This window comes from Rhincodon typus, chromosome 19 (assembly GCF_021869965.1).
Source record: "Rhincodon typus isolate 14 chromosome 19, sRhiTyp1.1, whole genome shotgun sequence".
NCBI classification, from domain to species: domain Eukaryota; kingdom Metazoa; phylum Chordata; class Chondrichthyes; order Orectolobiformes; family Rhincodontidae; genus Rhincodon; species Rhincodon typus.
The window spans coordinates 56,855,273-56,865,885 of NC_063350.1; positions in this window are offsets into that span (position 1 = coordinate 56,855,273).

Sequence of the window (10,613 nt, forward strand, 5' to 3'; positions counted from 1 at the left end):
TGATGCTGCTTGGCCTGCTGTGTTCATCCAGCTCTACACCTTGTTATCTCTATTGCTGAGCAGGTGCTGCTTGTTAGAACTGTCAAGTACAGAAGGACTGAAGGACGAGGCATTTATACAGGGACAATGATGAAGACAATAATTATTCAGAGGAGTTGATGAAGAGGAAATTTAGAGTGGATGATGGAGGGGGGCTGTGGAATAGGTATTTATTCAGAGGGAGAGATGGTGAGGGTATTTATTTAGAGGTGATGAACATGGTAGTTACTCAAATGGGGACATGGAGAAGGTATTTTTTGAGAGGAGGCTACAGAGGGTATTTATTTATTCAAAGGAGTGAAGGAGAGGGTATTCATTCAGAGGAGTGAACGGTTGGGTAGTTAATCAGAATCAAAGCGATGGACAGGGTATTTGTTGCATGGGGGTATTCCAAGGAGGCATTTATTTAGAGCAGGTGAGCGAGAGCGTGTTAATTTTGGGGGGAGATTGAGAGGGCATTTATTCAGATGATGTGATGAAAAGGGTATTTACTCAGTTGCTGGGGCTCTGTGAATGCAGCCTGTTTGATATGAGTCAGATGGAATCATATTTTACATGCCTGACAACTCAGATTTGAGCTCTGAAAATTACTCATACTGCATTGAAGGGAGAGTCACTCTGCACAGGCTTTCTACCTACTTCCTTTTTAGTTAGTTTAAAGATAGTATCACAACTCACTAACGTAGCAAGCTGGATATCAAGCCCTATAATTCCTGGAGTCGTCAAAAATTTAAAAATTGTATCAAAATATACAAAGTCCCCAGTATTCACTGGATGAATATGTTCAGATTAATAGAAACATGAACCAGGTTTCTGTGTGAAATAACTTCACTGTGGCCAGCATCCTGTCACCAAATCACACTTTATTTACTTGACACCGGTCCAGCTTCCTCAGAGCCAGCTCTCAGAGTGAACCGGACCTCTGACACTGCTATTTATATCTGTCAGCTAGGATTAACAGCCCCTGTCAGAGAACTCATATTCTATGAGGGGCCACATGGCTAACCTGGTTACAATCACTACATCCCTCCCCCTCTAGGTCCAGGATATAGGCCTATTCTTTCTCTTGCAGCCTCTCCTGGGACGTTTTCACAATGGGTCCGGTTCCTTCAAATTGGCCTCTGACATGCTTGGTGTGTACTGGACCATAGGCCACCTCCGGCACCTGGAAAGCCTGAAGAAAATCATCCTCTTCTTCAGGTAGTAAGGTTGTTGCAGCTCCGAGGTTTCTATGACACTAGATGGAGTGGGAGGACCCATGGGTCCGAAAGCGTTTCCAGCTGTTCTGTGGGGCCTGGTATGTTTAGCTCCTGCTGTTTATGAGTTTGAAGCTTTGATATGGTCCCACGTGCTTGTTCAGGACTACCTCGCCTACTCAAACTATATACGTCAAGGGACCTGGCCTTGCGCCGACCATGACCTCTTACCATGCAGCACCATGTCCATGGTTTCAACACCAAACTTTGTCCCCTGAAATAAATTTATCTCTCACTGAGAGGAGTCTTGTGTCTGGCAGCTGCGCTCCCCCTCAACCCCCCAAAAACCAGTAAGATCAGGTTTAACCTGGTGCAGAGTCTTCTCCCTATTAGTAACTCTGCTGGAGCTACCCTTGTAGTTGCATGAGGGGTGGTACTATAATCAAACAGGAACCAGGACAGTTTCGTGTCTAGTGAATCTGTAGGATGTTTCTTTAAACCTAACTTCAAAGTTTGGGCTGCACTTTCTGCCAGACCATTGGACAATGGATGGTATGGAACTGTCCTTTCATACCGAAAGCCATTTGACTTTACGAAATACTCAAATTCCCTGCCAGCAAATGATGGCACATTGTTGGTGACCAATACTTCTGCTAGTTCGTGTATTGCAAAGATGCTCACAGATTTTCTATTGTTGTCCCCGTGTTTGACAAATGAACTCTATGCGTGTCCAACTACTTTGAGTGGGCATCCACAATGACTAAGAACATTGATCCCATTGAAATGGCTGGCATAGTCAATGTGTAATTGAGTCCAATGTTTACCCGGCCATTCCCATAAATGTGGGGGAGCTGCTGGCAGTAATTTTGTCCTTGTTGGCAAGTGGGCACTGCCCCAGCAACACAGCTATTAAACTTTTAGATAAGCGCATGAAAATACAAGTAATGGAGGGATATGGACCAAGGGCAGGCAGAAGGGATTAGTTTAATTTGGCATCATGTTTGGCATAACATTGTGGGTTGAAGGGCCCATTCCTTTCCTGTACTGTTCTACATTTTATGTTCTTTATTGGCTTTCCCTGTTTTTAGCGTGTCATCCAGATCTGGGGTAGACAGTAAAATCTTCTCCATTGTCCACTGAAATATCTCCAAAGAGGCTGGTATGCCGTCACCAAGTCACCCTTTATCTACACTTGCATAGTACTCAATATTAGTCCAGCTTCCTAAGAGCGAACTCTCAGACTGAACAGAACCTCTGACACTCCTGTTTACATCTGTCAGCCAGGGGTCCCTGATTGGACCAGATTAACTCATATTCTATGAGGTCCTCCTGGCTAACCTTGTCATAATCACTACACTGTTTTTAAAAAAGAATTACTATTTACAGCAAATAGATTTGAACTACAGGTAAACAACCACAAAATGGTGACATATAGCTCTTCAACTTAAAACTCTTGCCCTCTTCTGAAAAAACACTTCACGTACAGATAAAAAAAAACATTATTGTTATGGATATAGGGAAAAAAAACTGATGAAGTGGTTCAGTAGCCCTAGTTGACAGGGTTCACTGAGATGATCCTTCCGCTTGGCAGGATTTTTTGTTTCTCAATCTCTTTCATCAAGATTCTTTTTGCAGGTTATTGGTACACTAACTGCAAAGTCTCTTAGTTACTGGTTAATGGTCAGCTTAATCACCAACTGGTGAGGGCAAAGAAACAGGCTTTAGGTATTTTACTGGAGGGAGATGAGCTATTTGCCTTTGTGGTACCCAAAGGCTTCTGACAGTATCGTTTATATCTACAAGCTGTTCTTGTTACCCAGGAGCCAAACAGATAGTTGTTGTCAGGCAAATGGCCTTTGTCATCCACAACTGGTCACAACTCCAAAACCCAATTGGCAGCCTTGTGCTGGCTGAATCTCACTTTGTGCACACCCCATGGTGTGGCCTGTACACAAACAGATTCCCCTTACTGCTTGCACAAAGCAACAGTGTATACACAATTTCAAATGAGTTTCGGTTACTTGCTTTTTAAAAGTGCAGCAATTTCTTCTACAATCCTTGGTATCAAAACAGTTCTTTTCCTAATTCAGTCCAAAATAAAAGTTACCGGAAAATACAATATACAGTTTTTACAGTAAAAAAAAAGAATGATCCCCAAGGCTCAGAATGAGGATCACAGCTTATTTTTTGATAAATCTGCAAAACATTTGGATATTGGAAAATTCCAAAATTGCCAATGACCACCAAACTTAGTGGAGGGGCAAACAATGAGGTTGAAATATATTGATTGCAACAGGACATAGATAGGCTCACAGAATGGACTGACAAGTATCAGATGATAATTCAGCGAAGTGTAAGTTGATTGCTCGAAGTAATGGGCAGAGGCAATATGGAATGAACGGCACAATTGTAAAGGGTGTGAAGGGATAGAGGGCCCATAGCATTCTCCAGACATCTTTAGTCTTTGAAGGTGGCAGGACATCCTGAGAAAGTGGTCAGTATAACACCTGGGAACTTAGGTTTCATGTGGAGAGGCAATGAATACAAAAGCAGGTAAGTTGTGCTAAACTTTTATAAAGTGCTGTTTTGTCCCCAGCTCACATCCAGTACTATTTGCCACATTTTAGGAGGGATATAAAGCTGTTTGAGAGAGTGCACAGCAGATTTACCACAAACAGTTCCAGAAACCACAAAATCACAGAAGGAACCCATCCGACATATCACATCTGCACCAGCTCTCCAGGAATTACAGCCATTATTCAACCTTCTCTCTATAACCTTACACATTGCCCCTTTTCATAAATCAGACTAATTCCCTCTTGGATGTCTCAATTAAACCTGCCTCTGCCACATTCTCAGAACATTCCAGATCCTAACTACTCGCTGCATAAGGAAGATTTTTCTCATGTCACTTTTGTTTCTTTTACCAATTATTTTAAATCTGTGGCCTTTGATTTTCAATTCTTCCACCTGTAGGAACTATTTTAGCTTATCTGTTTCATCCAGACTCCTCGTGATATTGAATTTGATAAAGATCAAATCTCCTCTCTGCTTTTCTTTCACCAAAGAAAACAACTTCTCCAGTAATCTTCATAACAGGTGTTCCTCATAGAGTCACAGAGATCTACAGCACAGAAAAAGGCCGTTTGCCCATTGCCTCCAGGTTGGTCAACAACAACCATCTAACTATTCTAATCCCTCAACCTCATTGAAACCTCATCCCTGATCATTTCATATCCCTGATGCTTTCATATCCTTTATAAAATGTGATGGTCAGAGAACTGTACGTAATACTCCAGCAGGAATCAAACTAATGGGTTGAATCTTCCCAGGCCCTGATCTGTTTGAGTTATGGTGAGAAATTTGACAACATTGCATATGTGGGAAGTTGAGCCAGGCCTTTCTCATTGTCAGGAGCAACACATCTTGTTTTCCAACTAAATTCCAAACAGTCAAGACTAGATTCCCTCTTGTGAGTAGTGAGAGTTCATTGCGGGATTATGGGGATTAGTGAGCATTATGACTCATTATTACTTCATCTCATCTCATTAATACGCTGGTTCCCATTCTACCACCCATTGGATACAAACTAGAGATAGTAGGAACTGCCAATGCTGGAGAATCTGAGACAACAAGGTGTAGAGCTGATGAACACAGCAGGCCAAGCAGCATCAAAGGAGCAGGAAAGCTGATGTTTCGGATCTAGAGATAACAAGGTATAGAGCTGGATGAACACAGCAGGCCAAGCAGCATCAGAGGAACAGGAAGGCTGACATTTCGGGCCTAGACCCTTCTTCAGAAATGGGGGAGGGGAAAAGGGTTCTGAAATAAATAGGGAGAGAGGGGGAGGCGGATAGAAGATAGAGGAGAAGATAGGTGGAGAGGAGACAGACAGGTCAAAGAGGCGGGGATGGAGCCAGTAAAGGTGAGTGTAGGTGGGGAGGTAGGGAGGAGATAGGTCAGTCCAGGGAGGACGGACAGGTCAAGGGGGCGGGATGAGGTTAGTAGGTAGGAGATGGGGGTGGGGCTTGAGGTGGGAGGAGGGGATAGATGGGAGGAAGGACAGGTTAGGGAGGCGGGGACGAGCTGGGCTGGTTTTGGGATGTGGTAGGGGGAGGGGAGATTTTGAAGCTTGTGAAATCCGGAGGCTTGGGGACTGCTTTGCAGAACACCTATGCTCCGTTTGCACTAAACAACTGCACCTCCCAGTTGCGAACCATTTCAACTCCCCCTCCCATTCCTCAGACGACATGTCCATCCTGGGCCTCCTGCAGTGCCACAACGATGCCACCTGAAGGTTGCAGGAACAGCACCTCATAACCCTGCAGCCCAAAATCAATGTGGATTTCACAAGCTTCAAAATCTCCCCTCCACACGTGGACTACCCTGTGTGTGAAAAATTGAGACACCCTTCATTCAGGGGTCCTGGTACAGGCAGCCTCCAAAATCAGTCCAGGAGATTGGACATGGTCAGTTGGCTGCTCAGGGTGTTTAGGGTCAGCAGTCTGTACATTTATAGTCCAGGGAATCGGCCACAGTCAGTCCTGGGGGCCTGTCCATGAAAGGTCAACAGGGTTTATCAGGAGCCACTGCTGTGGGATGGAGGGTGGGTGACTTAATTTAGAGATTGAAGTCAGAATGCTGGGATCCAAGAGGGATGATAATACTGAGATGTAACTCTGTTGTAGTGAACAAGAATTGTGCACACAGCTGATCAAGAGAACAGAACATATACTTGCAAAAGTGAGAACATATTTACAAAGTCAGTGATATCTACGTGACCTCAGGAGGTCTTTCTTGTCCTCCCACTATTTCTCAGTGCAGACCTGGGATCCACAGCTAGGGTGGAGGGATCCTCCCCTTTGTGGGGGACCCCCTTGTTCTTGATGTTTTGGTCAGGTGACCACAGGGGTGTTTGTATGCAGAATATCCTGTGGCAGGAACATCATTCTCAGCTTGAAGCCCCACAAGGGTAAGGCTGGCAGGCAGGGTGGAGGTGGACGGCTCAGCCACCTCTGGGAGTCTCCTGAGAGGAGATTTCTGAGGACCACCAATAGCTAGGCTAAGGCGATGGAGTCCAGGTCTGTGTGTATATCCTACAGACCATGAGGCTGCTGGACCTGGCTCCCATGGCAGTCACAAAGACAATCACAGGGCAAAGGCATATGATAGGAACAGTAAACTTTTGAAATACTGTGTTCAATTCTGTCCTCCCTGCTATGGGAAAGATGTTGTGAAACCTGAAAGGGTGCAGAAAAGATTTACAAGGATGTTGCCAGGGTGGAAGTGTTTGAGTTAAAATGAGAGGCTGAGTAGGCTGGGAGCAGCAGAGACTAAGGGGTGACCTTATAGAGGTTTATAAAATCATGAGGCATGGATAGGGTGAATAGCCAAGGTCTTTTCCCCAAGAGTAGGGGAGTCCAAACAAGAGGGCATAGGTTTAAGGTGAGAGGGGAAAGATTTAGAAGAGATCTGAGGGGCAACTTTTTCATGCAGAGGGGGCACATGTATGGAACGAACTGCCAGAGGAAATGGTGTAGGCTGGTACAATTACAACATTTAAAAGGCATCCGGATAGGTATATGAATAGGAAGGGTTTAGAGCGATGTGGGCCAAATGGTGGCAAATGGGACTGATTAATTTAGGATATTTGGTCAGCATGAACAAATTGGCCCGAAGGGTTTGTTTCTGTACATCTCTATGATGTTAAACCAAAATAATGAAAGATCTACAGATGCTGGATGAGAGTCCTCTCCCCATCCCACAGATCCCATTTACCCACCTCCTACACTGTTCCTCCACCTGAACCCCTCCATCTGGCGTTTTACCTGGGTTTGACCTTTGTTGAGTGCTGTCAACATGACATTGGTCTCCTCAATTTCTCTGCCCCCTACCCATTCCAACCTATCTCCCTGTGAACTGACTGCATTCCATACTCTCAGATTCAACCCTGACTTTGTTATTAAGCCTGCCAACAAGGGTAGGTGCTGTTGTAGTCTGGCAGACTGACCTCTACGTTGCAAAGGCTGAGTGCCAGCCCTTAGATACCTCCTCCTACCTCCCCCTGGACCAAGGACCCATTGTGGAACACCAGGCCATTGTGTTCACAGTGGTCACTAATTTAATTTCATCTGGTGATCTCCCCCACACTGCCTCTAAGCTCATAGTCACTCATCCCCGCACAGCCTGCTTTTACCTCCTTCCCAAAATCCATAGGCAGATCTGTTGTTTCTGCCTGCTCCTGCCCCTCAGAACTCAGTTCATCCTATATTGACTCAACTTTTTCTCCCCTTGTCTAGTCCCTTTCCACTTACATCCGCGATTCCTCTAATGCTTTAGGTCAGTTTCAGAATTTCTGGTTGGCAGACTCCAGCTGCCTCCTCTTTATCTTGGACGTGCAATCCCTTTACATGTCCATTCCTGATCAGGATGGCCTCAGGGCTCTCCACGTCTTCCTGGAAAAAAAGCCTGAACCGATGCCATCCACCACTGCCCTCCTCTGCCTGGCCGAGCTCATCCTCACTTTGAACAACTTCTCTTTTAACTCTCCTTGCTTTCTTCAGGTCAAAGGTGTGGCCATTGGTCCCCACATGGGCCCCAGTTATGCCTCTCTCTTTGCAGGGTACGTGGAACATTTCCTGTTCTAGTCCTACTCCAGGCCCCACCCACAAACTCTTCCTCCAGTGTATTGATAATATCATTGGTGCTGCCTCCCTCTTTCATCCAGAATTGGAAAGGTTTATCAATTTCACTTCCAATTTCCACCCCGTTCTCATCTTCACCTGGTCCATCTCTGACTCCTTCCTTCCCTTCCTTAATATCTGTCAGTTATTGTGACTAAATACCTCACACCCTGCTTCCAGAAAAGACTCTTCCGTTTTCCAAGTTCCTCCGTCTCTATCACATCTGTTCCGATGATGCCAGCTTTGACAAGGGGGGCTCCAAAATGTCCACATTCTTCCTCAACCGAGGATTCCCCAGCATTGTAGTTCTCAGGGCCCTCAGCCAGGTACGACCCATCTCCCACATTTTGGCTCTCACGCTCTGTCTTCACTCCCGCAACAGTGATAGGATTGCCCTTGTCCTTGCCTACCATCCCACTAGCATCCACATCCAGAAGATCATTAGCTGCCATTTCTGCCACCTCTCGTGGGATGCCACCATCAGACACATTTTCTCCTCCCCTCCCTTGTCAGCCTTCGGCAGGGACCATTCCCTCTGGGACACCCTGGTCCACTCTTCCATCTCTCCCAACAAGACCCCACAGCTCCATGGCAGCTCCCCCTGCAACTGCGGAAGGTGTAACACCAGCCTGTTTACTTCCTCCCTCCTCACTATCCAAAGCTTCAGACACACCTTCCAGGTGAAGAAGTGATTTACCTGCACATCACTCAATCCAGTTGACTGTATTCACTGCTCACAATGTGGTACGTTCTACATTGGGGAGACAAAGTGTAGACTGGGAGACCACTTTGCAGGACACCTACATTCTGTCCACACAGATGACCCTGAGCTTCCAGTTGCCTGTAACTTCAACACACCACCATGTTCCCTGGTCAGCATCTCTGTCTCAGGCTTGCTAAAGCTCAGTGCAAGCTGGAAGAACAACACCTCATTTTCCACTTCAGGACCCTGTGGCCTTCTGGGCCCAATATCGAGTTCAACAATTTGAGGGCTTGAGTAACTTCTCCCATGTCCTTATCACAACTCTCACACACTAGGCTTTGTTACCACATGGGCTGCTACAACACACAACCCATTGTCAGCTACAAATAGTCCTCATTAGCAGCTACTGACTTCCCACAGGCTGACCTTAACCCAGCTCTTTTTCAAACTGCTTTTTTCTCTCCTTTTTGGCTCTGTCTCCACCTATCGTTTACTCCTCCCACTCCCAACACCATCTTCTGCAGAAATACCAACCCTTTCCCAGCTACAATCAGTTCTGAAGAAGGGTCACAGGGTCCTGAAATGTAAAATAAAAACCAAAGAAGTGCAGAATCTGTAATTCAGAAACAAAAACGGAAGTTGCTGGAAAAGTTCAGCAGGTCTGGTAGCATCTGTGAAGAGAAATCAGAGTTAATGTTTCTAGTCTGGTGATCCTTCGCCCAAAATGTTAACTCTATTTTCATTTCACACATGTTACCAGACCTGCCATGATAGGAAAAGTGTTGGTGGACTCCTGCAGTCTTTGTGCCAGTTTGCCTGGTGGTCCTGACAGACCTATCTGCTGTTCCTCTGTCTACCTGTGTATTTCAGTCAAACTCTGAATTAGGTCAGAAATCACATGACACCAGATTATCGTCCAACAGGTTTATTTGAAAACACAAGCTTTTGCAGCCTCATTCCTTCTTCAGGTGTTAGTGAGAGAGGTGGCGTCAGACACAGAATTTTTAAGTAAAAAATCAAAGGGTCACATCATTGATGAGGATGTACTAAACAAACCTAAGTTGCTGTTAAATCTTTAATCACTTAGAAGTTTTAATTGATTAATATGCATATATAAATCCCTGAATTCCTTTCAAGTCACTGCCCTGAGAGAACTAAGGGTTTTATTAGTGTAAAGAAGAGGTGACATTTCAAATCAGACAATGCATATTGGGTGTGAGGCCTTGTTTAGAATCTGTTTGTGTTTTGGTTTGGAGTCAGACTGGTTTTATTTCTAAAGTAGATATTTATAAAATGCCACATTGACTGACTGTCTATAAATTGTGTGCTTTTTGAACAAAATAGAATATATCTGCAAATAAAAATTCACCTCATAGATGTGTGTGTGTGTGTGTGTGTATGAGAGAGAGAGAGTCTGCGTGTATGTGCATGTGTGTGTGTGTGTATGTGCATGTGTGTGAGGGGAGAGAGTGTGTGTGTGTGTGTGAGAGAGAGAGAGAGTCTGTGTGTGTGTGTGTGTGGGGAAAGAGAGTGAGTGTGTGTGTGTCTGAAAGTGAGGAGGGCAGAGAGAGAGAGAGTGAGTTTGTGCATGTGTAAGGGGGGAGAGAGAGAAAGTGAGTGTGTGCATGTGTGTGTGAGGGAGAGAAAGACAGTGTGTGTGCAGAGGAGAGACAGAGTGTGTGTGTGTGTATGTGTGTGAGAGAGAGAGAGAGTGGGGGTGTGTGTGTGAGAGAGAGAGAGAGAGAGGGAGCATGTCTGTGCATGTGTGTGGGTGGGTGTGTATGAGCGGAGAGAGAGATTGTGTGTGTGTATAGAGGAGAGAAAGAAAAAGAGTTTATGTGAGTGTGTGAGAGAGAGAGAGAGTGTGTGTGTGTGTATGTGTCTGTCTGTGAGGGGGGAGAGAGAGAGTGGAGTGTGTGTGTGTATCTGAAAGTGAGGGGGGTGCAGAGAGAGAGAGAGATAGTGAGCGTGTGCATGTGTGAGTAGGGAGAG